Raw genomic sequence first — 6,706 nt, forward strand, 5'->3', positions numbered from 1 at the left:
ATGGATAAGGCAATGACATATCCCAGCTGCAAAACAAACTCCTGCATCACCAACTGAATTAACTTCAGTTGTCTGTGGTCACTGTTACCAAAACGATATTCAGCTTTCACTGACAGGGCAGTTTAAGTAAGAGAAGGAATGTGACTGTTGTTCCCTGAGCTGTGCTGAAATTATATCTCAGCGAGAAGAAAAACCACTGTTCCAGAAGTCTGTGGTCCACTAACTATCTAGGCAGCTTGACAAACTATCAGATCTGCCAAGGGATTTAAATACCCAGCTCCCATTAATTTTAATGGAAATTGCACGTTCAAATCCTGTCAGTGGCTTTGAACATCTCAGCCCTGTTTCTTTTACTTTTGGAAGAAGGACTGCTTAGCTCAGGGAATTGGAGTCAGGTTCTATCTCCCATGGCCATCCCACCACCTAATCCGCAGTTCAAATTCAGACCAAACTAGTTATGACCAAAAGTTGTTACCATTAGATCTCTCTTTGGGAGCCTATGTGACATGTCTGCCAAGATGTGTACATGCCTCACGGAGAAGGTACAGGAACTCTTTACTGTCACACTTTCAGCCTTCCTCTCTTCCCTGTCTGTTTGTGACCTTTTAGTGCATTTTTGGTTACCTTTCAAGGAAAGAGAAGAGTAACTTGTTAAGGGGGGGAAGACAGGTTTGATTATTTTGAGCCGGATCTATTAAGTAGCTTGTAGCCACTGATTTTTATTCATTTGTCTGGTTTGCAAATTAATTCTGAATTCCAGTAGAGCTCAAAGCCAGATCTTCACCTAATGTAAATAGGCATTATTCGGCTGAAGTCAATGGAGCTGTGCTGATTTATATCAGCTGAGGATCTGGCCCTGGGACTGTATTGTGTGAGCAACAGGACCAGTTGCCATGGTTTTGGAATCTCTCTCTCAGATTAAGACATTATTACATAGTCTGTGAATTCCCTCTCATTCATTATGGAGAGGGGGAGGGGGAAATTTCTCATTCAGCAGCATTGTGGCTTGGAGACTTTCACATTTTCTCATGAAACTAGATAGGTTTCAAAACAGTCTCTGTTGTTTAGTTGTTCCCAGCATTGGACGCTATTCCCAGTCTTTTCAGTGTTGCTTCTGCATAGCAGTTTCCCTAGCCCTATTGTATGTGAAATTCAAGCCAATTGACAGTGTCTCCTCTCTGGGCTGTTACTTGGATCCAATACATATGCATGTTGGAGCAAAGCACATGTTAGAAAACATGTAGGCTTAGTCACGAGTTTATTGAAAATCTAATGCAGGGCAATTAACTGGTACAAAGTTCCAAAAGAGCTAGAGGGCTGGGTATGGGGAACAGACAAAATTTCCAAAGACTTCAAATTTGTAGATGCTTTGAGATGCAGTCTGAGTAACTTCCTTGATCTCTTCTTGCTCTGGTAAATCATTTATTGGCTTGGCCTTTTTGCAAAATCTGCTAATAATCCCTCTGCAAAATAGTTTATAATCAGATCTGTTTGATGAAGGATGACAACATACTGTACACTCAGATCCACATGTAATAGATGATTAGTTACCACCAACCCCAGCCCCCACAAGAGCAGAATAGTCCTAATCTAACTGCTACACTGTGGTGCTTGTAAAAAATCCCAGCTCGAACTGTAAAAAAAAAAAGAAGTTTAAGGCAGTTAGATGCCAAAAGTCCATCGTAATGAGGAATTTGAAAATCCCAGCCTCTCTTCCACCCTCTGTATCTTGTGTGTGTGCTGGAAAAGTGGAGACAGGTTTGCAGGACAGATGTTCCAAAATCAGGACTATCCAGCTGTTGTGGGGGCTGGTGGTAACAAATCATCTACTACATGTGGGTCCGAGTGTGCAGAGGCAAAGATTTTCAAAAGTCGACCAATTATTTTTGGGTGCCCACCTTGAGACCATTTTAAAGAGGCGTTATTTTCAGGGGTGGGTGTGTCGCACTTGCTGAAAATCAGGCTCCTTCCCGACAAGATGAGCACCCAAAACTGGAAGCATCCAAAATCACCAGCCACCTTTGAAAATCTTGGCCAAAAGACTTTGAAGCTGTGTTTGAAATGAAATGAAGGGCTTATGAAAGGTGGCAGTTTGACAGCCGTGGAGACCTCCCAGAAGAGGAGCTGTGGCACAGGTGGCAGCAACGTAGGCTTCCCCAAACTACTCACCAGTGTGCCGCTCCTTGGATTTCAAGTCATTATCCCTCCTCTGGAAGAAGGCCTTTTAAGGGAGAGAGAAGTGAAAGTCAGTCTCCAGGCACTCTGTGCAACCCTTGGTCTCTGCTGATATGGCCAAAAAGGGATGCTGGTTAGTGTTTGTGGACATTTGACTACTGGAAGGAGACCAGCAGTTCACTTCCCATAGGAACACCTCTCAGATAACAACAACCTTTCTCAGCTACTGCAGTGACATGTACTGCTGCCACGCTACTACGCCAGCTGGTTTCTGGTGGGGAGATTGTCCTTTTTTAATGGAGTGATGCAGTTTATACTAATTTCTGAACCCTTTCAGTGGTGGTAATGTAAGATTGCATGACATAAAATGGTATTTCTTTTTAAAAGGTTAACAGTCCAAACCTTGACATTCAGTAAGAGGCAATCTCTTACCTCATGGTACCCTGCTGCTGTTGGTTTATGGCAAATAGAACCTGTTAAACTAACTTGGTGTTTTTTTATGAGACTAAAAGTTGGGTTGATAAAGATAACAGTGTTGATGTAAAATACTTAGACTTCTATAAGATGTTTGACTTGGTGTTGCATGGCATTTTGATTTAAAAAACGAGAACGATATAAAATTAACATGGCATACATCAAATAGATTTAAAACTGGCTAACTGATGGATCTCAAAATGTAACTGTAAATGTAGAATTGTCATTGATCAGGGTCTATTTCCAGTGGGGTCCCACAGGGTTCTTGGCTCTGTGCTATCTAATATCTTTATCAATTGCTTGTTTAAATAAAAAACAAAAAAAAACCCATCAAATCATCACTGATAAAGTCTGCAGATGACACAAAAATTGGGGGAGTAGTAAATAACTAAGAGTACAGATCACTGATTCAGAGCAGTCTAGATTGCTTGGTAAACTGGGTGTAAGCAAAGAATCTGTGTTTGTCTAAAGCTAAATGTAAATGGATACATTTGGGAACAAAGAACATAGACCATACTTACAGGACGGGGGACTCTATCCTAGGAACCACTAACTGAAAAAGATTGAGGATCATGGTAGATAATCAGCTGAACATGAGTTTCTAGGGTGATGCTGTGGCCAAAAGAGCTAATGTGATCCTGGGATATGTAAACAGGGGAGTCTTGGGTAGAAGTAGAGAGGTATTTGGCACTGGTGTGTGACTGCTGCTGGAATACCATATCCAGTTCTGGTGCCCACAATTCAAAACGGATGTTGATAAGTTGGAAAGGGGTCAGAGAAGAGCCACGAGAATGATTCAAGGATTAAGATTCATGCCTTATAGGGATAGACTTGACCTCTGTCTATTTAGTTTAACGAAGAGAAGGTTAAGGGGTGACTTGATCATCGTTTGTAAGTACCTACATGGGGAACAAATATTTAACAATGGGCTCTTCAACTTAGCAGAGAAAGGCAGAACATGATCCAGTGGCTGGAAGTTGAAGCTAGACAAATTCAGACTAAATATACCTTTTAAACAATTAGAGTAATTTAACCATTGGAACAATGTGCCAAGAGTTGTGGTGGATTGTCCATCACTGACAATTTTTAAATCAAGGTTGGATGTTTATCGAAAACAGGGGTGGGGAACCTCCGGCCCGCGGGCCGAATCCGGCCCGCGAAAGAACTTGATCCGGCCCGCGGGCGGGCGGGAAGTGTGCGCCGCCGAAACCCTGCCGCCGTCTGCCCATTTTCGGCGGCGGGGGGAGTCCGGAGGCGGTTACTGCCCCACGGAACCCTGTGGACACTGTAAAACCGCACCGCCGAAAAGGCGGAAACGGCAGCGGCATTCGGGCGGCGGGTACCGCCCCACACGTAACTGTGCCGCCGCCGAATCCCCCCCCTGCCGCCAAATCCCCGCCCGCCACCAGGGCCACCATCAGGCCCTTGGCAACAAAAAGGTTCCCCACCCCTGATCTAAAAGATCTGCTTGAGGAATTATTTTGGGGAATTTCTCTGGTCTGTTTTATATGAAGGTCAGACTAGGTGACGACAATACTCCCTTCTGGCCCTAGAGTCTGTGAGTGCAGGTGCCTGAGCTAAAGTTCCACTGGTATAAAAGAAATGGGGTAGTTGGGCAGACATTTGCCTTTGGAGCTTTGGAACTCACTTCCCCACTTGGTTCATAGCAGCCTATGTTTTGTTAACCGTCAGGGCTCATCTCTTCTCGCTGGCCACCTGGGAGCAGGGCAAAAGATGAGGTTGGGGGGCTGCTCGGGTTTTTTAGTCACTGTTTGTTACATGGGTGGTGTTACTGGGATAGTGGTCTCAGCAAATCAGTGATCTTGGCCTGAGTGTGTTATGTATGATTGGACATAAGAGTTGTCGGGGTGTCCAGAGCGTGGGTTGGGAGTTCTTTTTTTATGGAGTTTGGATGAATCTCAATAATTAACCAGCAATTCTTCAGGGCCCAATTCTCTCCACTGAGCAGTATCTTGTTCTCTCAGCAGTGCCTTTCAAACTGCTTAACATGAACCAGGCCCTAACTAGGCCGAGATTTTTCAATAGTGATGATTGATTTTTGGAGTGCCTCAGTTATCTGGGTACCCAACTTGAGACACCTTTAAAGGGCCTGATTTGATTTATTTTCAGGAGGTGGGTGCTCAGCACTGTCTGAACATCTGCTTCTTTGAAGTGTCATGTTGGATGCCCAAAAATCCCTGGTTGCTTTGAAGATCATAAGCTAAATAATCTCTCTTTGTACAGTTTCAAAGAGTTGACATTGTTTTACCAAGGAGTGTTAACGGGCTGAAATAGTTTAATACTGAGATGGGCCTAGACCACAAAATCCTGACCCAGACCGGAATCAGGATGTCAAAAAACCTCTCTCCAAATTCTGGATTATTTATTTTGGTTCAGGGCTCTATTGTCTCTGGTAAGAAGAAAGTTGTTACAGAATATGCACATCCTGTATCTGGATAAATCTAGATTTCCTTTCTGCTACCCAGCCCTTTATTTCCAGGAGCTATGTAGCAGTGGAGGCGGCTATGAATGCAGAATATGCAGATTGGGATTTGACACTGTTAATCCTAAACTTGCTTTGATCAGAATATAACTGGCTGGTGTGAATTGTTTTACAAATTTTGCTTTTGTTGGGAGGTGTCTTGACTTGAATCCTTCCTTTTGAGCAGAAACAAGCTGCACCCTAGGAACTAGATCCTGCCACCCTTACCAGTAGCGGACCGACGGGAGTGGGGGACTGGAAGGGGACCATGCCCCCAAACACCGGCCTGGGGTGGGGGGCTCCAGCTGGGCCCTCCTTGGAGGAGCCGCCCCCTGATGTTGCAGGCGGCCAGGGGCTGCTGGGCTTTGACATCCCCGGCGGTTGCGCCGATCCCAGCTCAGGCCTACCAATGGCCGAGGGCTCCCACTGTGGGGGGAGCAAGTGTCCTCCTGGCCCCTCCGTCCCCAATGAGGGAGCTGCTGGGACCCCGGCCGCACAGGGGCCAGGCAGCCAACCCAACAGCAGGGTTCTGGGGCGGAGCCCATCCCTTCCCCTGCTGCCGGGCAGCCTGGGGGCATCTGCCTGTCACGCCTCGCCACCCCCACAGCAGTGAGGGGAGAGTGGGGCAGGGCGGGAAACGGGCCAGCAGACCCACCACCAACGAGGGAGGGGTGCAAATGCCAGTATTGGGCCCTGGGTGCCGGAGACCCCAGTACGCCTCTGATCCTTACTCCTGTAGAGTTCTGATTTAGGCTTTGAGTAGTCCCATTAAAACAAATGAGGCTATTGAATCAGTAAGTTACTGCACACCATGAGTAAATGTGGCGGCATCTGGCCATTAGGTAACTATGGCTTGCTGCAGCACTGGATGTTTAATATGTTTGTGCACAGCAAATTACAGTGAGCTGGTTTCCTTTCGTTTAAGGAGATCCGAGTAATCACTGAACCAAAGTTATCCTTCATGCAAATGGCCACTACTCCATTGACTTACTGGAAAAAGCTTGTAATGGAGCCAACTCCACTTTTGTGCATGCAGCTGCAGACTTATACAACACTTGGAAGTTTCACTTTGCAGGGATCCTTGTGAACACTTTCTTCAGCATCTGTTCATGTAAATTCCCTCCTGCTCCTGCCCATGTTTGGCTTTGAACTCTCAATTTGAACAAGCCAGGGCTCTCAAAGCAAAACTCCCAAATTCCACTGGCTTTGAGTCAAAATGACATTCTACATGATTGTGGTGTGAAACCTTTCATCTGTTTGGGGTCACTCAAAAGGTTCATGAACCTATACAAACTCTCTGATGAATATGGTCTGTTTTGTGTTTGAAACAAAACCTGAAACCACGTCAGTTTTATCTGGTTTTGACTCTGAACATACCACATAGCTATAATTACAACTTGCCAACCCAAATTCTGCTTTTGCGTTGGTGTAAACATCAAGTACCTCCATGAACGTCAGTGGCATTTCCACTAGTTTAAAGTCTGGCCTGTATTCCTTTTTTTTTTTTTTTTAAATGTGGTTTTTAATGCAAACTTCAGTCAGCATAAAGGAGAATTGCATACAACAACATTGCAA

The sequence above is a fragment of the Emydura macquarii genome, unplaced genomic scaffold (assembly GCF_026122565.2).
Source record: "Emydura macquarii macquarii isolate MOO-44397 ecotype Brisbane River unplaced genomic scaffold, CSIRO-AGI_Emac_v2 contig_1551, whole genome shotgun sequence".
Lineage (NCBI taxonomy): Eukaryota > Metazoa > Chordata > Testudines > Chelidae > Emydura > Emydura macquarii.